This window comes from Halyomorpha halys, unplaced genomic scaffold (genome assembly GCF_000696795.3).
Source record: "Halyomorpha halys isolate HHAL.00 unplaced genomic scaffold, Hhal_1.1 Scaffold798.1, whole genome shotgun sequence".
NCBI lineage: Eukaryota > Metazoa > Arthropoda > Insecta > Hemiptera > Pentatomidae > Halyomorpha > Halyomorpha halys.
Window position 1 is genome coordinate 539,240 of NW_027107612.1, and position 9,734 is coordinate 548,973.

Consider the following 9,734-nt stretch of genomic DNA (forward strand, 5'->3'; position numbering starts at 1 on the left):
AATGCGGTATTAGTATGTGCATACATAAAACCGGGCCCTACTCCAGCCTACGTCAAATGTAGACCTTCATACATATATACATATATATATATATACGTGCGTTTATACAAAAATAATATTTTATATTATGCGGTTGCCAAAACCTTTAAACCACACTTCGAGAAACCTTAAAATAAGAATTTTTATAGCAACAGAATAATTTTTTCTATATTAAATATATGTCTTTCATAGTGGTTGGGGAAAGTTGTGCAATGCACCATACTAGAGTTTTTAAGCACATTATTTTTTTTTTTATCCTTTTCAATATTTTACAAAAACGTCATTGATCGGAGTCAACAACTCTATTTCAGAAGCCCGTCTATTCCTTACCCGAGGCTTAGAAATATTTTTATGGTATGTCAGTTACGTAATTTTATTGAAAAAAAAATATGAACGGTATTTCTGATTTAAATTTTGAAAAATGATAAAATAGTCCTTTCCAGCCTCTCCCTAGCGGCAAAATTAAATTTTAAGATATTCATCTACCTATAATGTTTTTTCCTGATTATAACATTCATAATACATCATCTATTGGAAGAGCTGTATGTGTACCATGCGATGTATTGGATCTATTTTATTGAAACTACTACTAATCACCCGGGGATGATAGATACTTGTTTTTTCTATGCGATGACAAGGACAGCCTCCCACCACAGAATTATTGATTATGAGGCTCCTTTCTGGTCCTCTGGCTTACAAGGGCCTACAATGCTGTCATAGTGTCTGGGTAAACTTCATCTATCATCAGCAAACTTTAAATTCATTAAAATTAAGCTATCAAAGAGTTTCTAAACTTCATAGATTAGGGTGTAAAATAAAACATCAAAGTTAAAACTTTTGCTTTAGAAGCTCAAACTTTGTTATAACAATAGTTCTAAACAAAAAAATTATTGGATTTTTTGATGAACTGTGAAGATTTTTTTTTTATATTATCTCTTTGTATTTCATTAATTGAGGTTAAACCATTCGCATAGAATGGTTATGATTTTGAATAAACAGTACAAACTACATAGCTGAGAAATACTTATTGATGAAGGCCACAAGAATCCTAATTGGCTACAAGACGTCTCAGAAAATTTGGAATTGTATTTCTGATCTATGCCATCAATTCTTTTGGGCCTGCAAAGTGGAACACGAGTCTGACATTGCTTATATTTACACATCGGTCACCCTGTTGTCGATTTCAGGGCACTAATGTATACCAAACAATAAACTAGCAAATAAAGGCTCCAAAATACCTCAAATCACCTTCATCTATTGATAGTAGAAAGCTGAAACTAATAATAAAGCAACTATCTAATGAGGGTTGGTAAAATCATCTCCCAGATCCAAAACCCAGGGTTCTGTACGAGCAGTTTTCAAGAAAACACTCTTTATTAACGCTTACAGTACCGGTCATAATCGATTTAATTCCTACCTCCACAAATAATTAAAAATTTACCTAATCTATTTTGTGAAATTGGAAAAACAAAACAAACATTTTCATAACATTAAATTTTTATTTTGAGCTTTCCGGAAAATAGTAGAGAACTGTCTCTAATTTTTATCTATGAATATTTTTTGCTCTAATTTGAAAAAAAGAAATACGGGCTCAAATTTGAAAAAGGAATTTAAAAACTGGTGGAATTTCAAATATGTTCAATAAAAGGATTAAAATATTACAAAGTGCTCCCAGGAAATATAATCATGTTTGTAAAATCTGTAGAAAAAATATTTTAAAAAATCGAAATTCAATTTCTATTAATGATGGTATATTTAATAATCTCCAATCGCATGTTAAATTGAACTTATTTGTTTTCTGTTTGCTCAAACTTATAGATTAATGAAATGTCGAGCTACCTCTGTCTGGTAAAATACCTGAAATTTTTCTAACATTTATTTAGAAGGGATATAGATTAATATGTCTTTTGCTTGTTGAAAAAATATAAACAACACTGAAAAATCCATAATTTTATAAAAACAATATTGGATCTTTAGAATTTATCTATGATTAAAAAATAAATCCTAAGTGTTATTGGGAGTCGTTTTCACTTTTTATAAACAGTCATAATCACTAAATATCATAATTTTAGAACGGTTACAGATACTAAAGCAAAGTGATAAATTCGCGGCCTCAGACTACAAAGCGGGCGCCACTTTGCTATCTCAGATCTTTCTGCTTTAATTGAGATTTAATAGTTCTAAGCTTATCTCCATTATAGTTCGTTAAGCGAATACTGACACATTTAAACAACGATTCGCTCCGCAAAAGCAATATTACATTATTAAGTAAAAAGGAAATTGATATTTTATTTCTATTTTTTGCTTGATTCGTCTTACTCGGTTGTAGCATTTAAATATTTATATGGGGTCATATAATCACCGTTGGTCTAGTAACAGTACTTCTTTACAAAGTATTGAACCCCCGACTTTTCATGGGTTGTGCTACAGATTTTTTTAATTAATGGAGTCATAAAAGTTTTATTACACCATTCAACGTTACGTCAATTAGAGGTTCAATAATAATATCCTATAAGCCCTCTAAACTTTATTTAGGGTGAACTAATTCAATGTAGAAATAATGGGTTCCTTGATGTCATTAAAGGAACAAGGAAACACGACGATGACTAGCAGACACCGCAATGATTTCATTAAACTAATTAAGTTTTAATAAATCTTGGAAGGCGATTCCTAATTCAGCCTTCATCGGTGATTTCTCCAGTTCTAAATCATGTCGGTCAACAAAATTTCTGAAACTATTGTTTTAAGGCACATTTAATTGTTATAAAATGATATTATTGTTCTTTTCGTACTATGCAGTGTTATATCTCAATTAATACATTATCAATAAAATATCCCACCCAAAATTTTATACCCACTATAGTCGTTAAAAGTCTGAGTAAAAAATACACCATTTTTCTGACAAATGTTTACCTTCCGCTTACAATACTACCTAGATAACCAGAAGATCAGTAAAAATTATCTAATTAAATTTATGGCTGCCGATCTGTGTAATTAATTTAAAAGTTCCACAAAACATGAGTCCAATTAAAGTACAAGTTTAGATATAATTTTACAATTACCTGTTCTGGGATGGTAAAAATGGAAACTTCTCTTCATGAGGTGATAAATGGCCTTAATACATATTTTATTTTATTGCATTAATGTAAATAAATAAATAATATAAAGGAACAATTTCTTTGGGAAGACTAATGGCTTTACAATAAATACTTTTCAATCGCAAACCGGAGAGATATCTAAATTCCTCCAAAGAATCGAAGCCTTAACACATACCAAAAAAGTTACGTAATCAATTACAACTTAATCTTCTCAAATCAAGTGACAGATCTCCTCCTTATTTAAGGATTCAGCTACGAACGTTTCTCCAATTAAGATTAGACAACCAGATATGTTCTCTTGTAAATAATATTGTAAAACAATTAAATAGATTAGAGAACTAGTTGAATTTATGATATTTAAATTAAATTATTTCAGTTCTCAACATAACCAAATGAAATATAGCCAAGTGGAAATATGAGATAAGTTTCTTTATAGCGTGTGTTCTTATCGAAGTTTGCTCAGTTGAAATACTGTCTTATCTACTCTAAAATGTTTGCTGTTTCCATTGTGGTCTTCCTAATGAATATTTCTAGATAATCTGTAAATCTAAATATAATTGATTAAGTTATTGGCACTACAATTAGCGAAAAAAAGGAGACATAGTAGTGATCTCATAAATTTATTAGCAATGATATATTTTTTAAATAATTCTGTATATATACCAAATATGTAGTGTTAAATTCTAAAATTTAAAAATTTCAGACGCAACGCAACAGAATGCAAACAATTATGAACAGCTCAATTGATTCACAATTTAAATATTAATTATGAACGTGAATTGAAAAAAATGTTATAAATTAAATAAATAACAACAAAACTTCCTAAATTATTCTTTGTTTAAAAAATATTTAGTTTTACTCCCTAATTTAGCTTATTGCTTGAGGAAGGAAGCTCCTTTTCGAGCCTATTATTTTGGTAAATTACTATTTTAACGTCATCAGGGTTTTTTAAAATTATTATTGCCGAAATAAAAATAAAAAAATGAGTTGAAACCGCCATTCTTTAGAGTGCAGCATTACGCACGTAATTACACAACCAATTCTATCAAAAATACATCTACGGGTATTCTGTAAAATACACACAATTTTAGAAATTTTTACTCAAGAACTCTGGCTGTCAGTGATGCTTCATACTGCTTATACAATGCTGCTTCATTTCATAAACAGCATCCCTCACTCTGAATAGGGTGATGACCTGGTTTTAAGAAATAATGGTAGTCCTGGAAAAGTCAGTCCCCACTATTTACCAATTGTCATCCTCTTTAATAAATTATTTTTAATTTTTAAGTAATAAAGGTCGTGAGTATTAATTTAATCTAACAATAACAAATATATTGTATATAACTATAAAATTAATTTGCATTGGTAGAGGGCTACAGTGATAGTTTCTCTACACGCCTGTAACACTCCATTTTAACTAAGATCAAATTTACTGAATGTATTATAAAATATACAGTTGTAAATTTCAATAAATATATTTTTTTTTAAAATTGCATTGGATTAGGATTTTTTTTTTAAATTCCAGGAACATCCTAACGCACTTCCCCTCCCAGTATCTTATTTAGTTCTGATGATATTGCCTACCGGCAATATAGAAATAAACAACAAACAAAAATCTTCACATATGACTTATCGACAAACAACAGCATACAAACTGCGACGTATGTCGACGACACTGCTATCATCACGAAAAACATAGACCCTTTAAAGGTCACACTAACACCACAACATAGTATAGACAGACCTGCTAAGCACAATGGAATATAAACATAAACCATGACAAGTCATAACATGTCACATTTACTCTACGACTCAAAAACTTCCCTTCAGTTTATATAGACAACCACCATATATCACAAACAATATTGTAACTTAATTAACCTAATTGACAAGGGCCCCACACATCAAGACAAAACCTAAAACGTTAAAAATTTCTGACTGAGACTATTATATACCATATAACACAGACGTTATAAATTATCCTCCTGACAGAAAACTCAAGATACAGAAAATAATATTAAATAAAAATATATAATAAAGCTAAATTGTCAAGAAATCGGTGTCCTTTAACCGCTTACAGATATATGCTTAATGATTGCATTGATAACTCAAACAAGAATTAATTGGATGTTAGTAACCCTCTGGACTTGGGTCAAGATGGACTGGAAGGAGCAATGGATGACAGGAGGAATCTTGCTCACAGTCAGCGAAATCCCAGCTGAAGCCTTCATCGGCAGTCTGTGCAGCTCTGATAAGGGCAATCCCCCGAACCTCGGCTAGTTCATCCATCATGGCTCCTGTATTTGCTTCGGGGTATTTGGTCTTGTCGATGAGCTCAGGTCAGATTGAATTCACAATCTACACTGTTTAAAATATCATTGACATGATTTTATTTTTTTTTTAAATATTAATGAGCTGAAAATTTAAAAACTGTACAGAAACATATATTTAAAAATGATTATTAAATGTTATTATAGCCAGAGTGTCTATTAAAATCTTGATTTTTGTTCTCGTCTAACAGATTATACTTCATAAATAATCCCAGGTCAGCGAAATAGTTTTACAGGACAAGAAATATGTAAATTCAACATTTGAAGTGGTACACCTTGAAAAATCGTTATATTGTTTACTTACGTAGTCATTGAACATCCTATCTTCATGCACAATACTTCTGCATACTCTAATAAATAAATTATGAAAGTATAATGAGAAAATAAGATTTCTGACATAATTTTAAAGAAATTTTTATTTTTTATTTTAATAACAGAAAACAAAGCTGACTACTTCCCAAAGTTTTTATTTTAAATTAGTCGAAATAACTTTCAATTTCAACTTCGTGCACTCTTTATATCGTGCAAGTAAAACCCCCAATGTACGCTGCTTACAATTGCCTCAGCAACCTTGCAAATGACATCTTCGTGCATTTTATCCCATTCTTCGATAACGGTATAATGTAGCTCTCAAGCGTTTTTCCCAGCTCTAGTCAGTCTCTTTAGGTAACTCCAAAATTGCTCTGATGGATCAAAGTTTAGGGGAAAAAATGGAAATAAACCAATCCATTCGAGCTATGACGTCGCTTGTAAAAAAAAATCATTTATTATTATTACTATCTCTTCATTATCACTTTTTCCACCATTATTTTTCCATGTACATATAGTATGAATGCACACTTAGAGCTCTAATGCCCATTTTCCTGGGTTGTGGAAGCGTGTATTAATATTCCTTAAGAAATAATGTAGTGATAAAGATAAAAAGGTTAGGGATGAGGTAGTCTCATGTCCGAAAAAACAAGCGGTATCCGTCAATTAATAAAAAAATCCCATAATTCTTTATAGCTATTTGTCACTGTCGGTTGCATCCGATCATGAAAACAAGTTTGCACTTTGAGTGGTACAGGAAAACTAAATTATATATCATGATAAAGATTTGAACTTCACCTTAGGTTGCTTTATACAGTAATAACAAAAAATGAACTTTAAAATCAACTAAAAAGTACCAAGGTTTGTCTGAGAATTTCAGTAGTCTGATTTTCAATAGTTTTAATGGTAGAATTAATACTGTTTAGTAGGTACATGAATCTAATGAATAAATGTACATGAAACTAATGAATAAATGTTATCAACACCGAGATTTTTAAGAAAAAAATTTTTTTATAAGAACTGTAGGTTATATTAATAGAGATAATAACAAATATATTAAACATAATTATGATAGAAAATTTGTAGGATAATTTAATGAATTCAATGTTTTTTTACTATAGGAAAATATTGATAATCGACACTACTGATCAAATCATTATTATGTTCTTATTAAAAATCTAATAACTCCACATTATACATTATGTAATACGAGAAGAAGTAGAAAACTCAAGTTATTATTTTTTGAGTGAATATTATTCACTTAAATGTACTATTAATGCTGAAAATGGGTAAAAATTACCTATTTCCTTCTTTGGATATGTATATAATTAAAAATACACTAGCAATATTAATCTTAATATAATAACATAATGTTATATATAGTAAATGCCCTTTGGTCTATAAGAAATTTGTACTCAATACATGATCTCATCAAAGAACGATTTATAAAATTCTATTTTCAGTTAAGGCCCACTAACTTACAACGTAAGAAATCCGACCTCAAATCGAAGACTGATGCTAAATATCATACCAAAAAATAAGTTATTATGCATAATATGCTACTTAAACATCTATTTTTATTATTATCATTATTATTTTTTCAATCTATTTTCTCAAATTATTTTTCCATTATTAAGTCCATCAGTTATATTATTAATCATTGTTTGTTCACTTATTCTTACTTTTCTTTCATTGTTTAGTTAAGTAATTATTATTATTTATATTTATTATTGTTTCGATTTATCTTTATTATTTCCATTTTTTCAATAATTATAACGTTTTAAACGGCGTGTCTTTTGCAAAAGGCCATAATTCCTCCTATTGTCAATTGTTAAAAGTATATCAAAATTTTATATACAATTATGTAAGCCCCACTAGGCCAATCTGGTAATAAAGAAATATAAATAGTAAATAAAGAAACCAATAAATATTGAGTATTGAACCATATGGTTACCTGAACTTTTAACTTGGTAATAGTAAAGGTTTTTTTAAAGCTCAGTAAAATTTGCTAATATTTTTAATTTTAGGATTAATCTCATAAAAAATCATTGGATAAGTAATAATGAGAAGTAAATAGTATCACGATTTTTTAAGGTATGCCACATCAAATGTTATACTCCTTGACATTTGATGTGGCATACCATAATAAATTAATCATTGATGGTTAACTTATAAACTAATGAGGGTATGCTGTATCTTGCAATGTGCTATATATACCTAGATATATGCAATGCCCGTCCATACATAGCTGCAGGTAAAGACCCTTAGCCTAGCTCTACTAAGGGCTTTGAAGTACATGTAGTAGGCCCTTAAGTGTCCCATCTATATATTATAGAAACTAGGGCAGTTGTAAACTTGCATATTAAATTATCTGTTTACCAAATCCAAACTACGATAACATTACTTAATGAAATGACAATCACGGTGTAAAGATCGTTTATGTAATCTAAATAAATCCGATTTGAAATATGTAAATGTCCCTCTGAATGGAAAATGAATATGTATGTTTCGGTCACACGACCTAGTAAGTGAGATTTATAAACCCTTCGAAATCAAAATGTTGATTAATTTAATTATTCATTTTAAAAAAAATAACACCAGTGTGAATGCTAATTAAATTTTAGGATTAAAATAAAAAATATGAAGAGCCTGAAAGGCTAAATTTAATCTAGGACGGGTTTTTACACGCATTTTTTAACCTGACATAGTTTGGTTTGTTGTTGAGGGCTTAATGGAAGAGCTAAAGTAGTTGGTTAAGTGTAAAGCAGCACTCTAAGTTTTTTTCCTTATTTTTCTTTCCACCTTCCTTAACGATTAGGCCAGCCATGATAAAGCCTAACGACTCGGTCTAACTGTCGGCGAAGACTGTTCCAACTCCTTCCTAACTGCCTAGCGCTTGCATGCAATTTCCAGTGCTTAGTGAGGACGGAGAACTTTCCGAATTAAGTACTCCCTTTTAAAACGGAATTAGCAGCCCTCAGCCTTGATGCTATCCCGTATAATGGATTATCTAGCCTCTCTGGGCTATCTAGTTGATGGATTGCCACCTATTGTAGTCAGGATGCACATAATAAAGCCGCATATTTGAAAACAAACTAATTTTTGTGATTACTAAAAATTAGTGGAATTCCTATATTTATTATTCTGAGCAGCAAAATATTATGAACTTTTGTCACACATAAAGCCTCACGAACAGTTGTTTTTTTCGCCCACATTAAAAAGATTTCAAAGTCTGTACTGAATTTGCTTCAGGTGGCACACATATGAAACGCGGTTGTTGAACATATTTTACTGAAATATATATATTTCGATTATTTACCAATAAATACATTTATTATTAACTGGCTTTGCCCTGGGTTTGACCAGCGTGATAAGTGAAATATAATTTATGTTTAAAAGAAAAGGACCAATATCAAAAAAAAAAAATTAATTTATTGAGTAAAATAAAGATCGACTTAGGGACTTAAATAAAGTGGACGAAGAATTAAAATCGATGAGTGACTTGGGGAGATCCAGTTCCCCATAACTTCTAGATAAACAGACACTATAACTATAATAAAAAGGACCAATATAATATAATATCATAACTATAACGCATAACCTATGAAACTATTAACTTTGGATAAACAGGAAGAGTACTTAAATTGTCCCTTAGTAAATAGTCTTCCCTTAAGTCGATCCCAATATGTTAAAACTTTTATACCTCAACTCCGTTAACAGAGACTGCAAAAAAGCCTGCTGTTTTCCAGAACGAATGACGTTTATGATCACGCTCCATTTTTGTGTGTCGTGGCAAAATGTAACATTAAATAACATAGGAAAGCTTTAAACCTTTCTCAATAAACGAAAACATCATTTTCAAATCAAACAGATAGTTTCTGAAAGTAGCGCGTACAAACCAACTCATTAGCCCTATATATTAGTATATAAATGTATTTTATAGTACAGGGTGATGTAA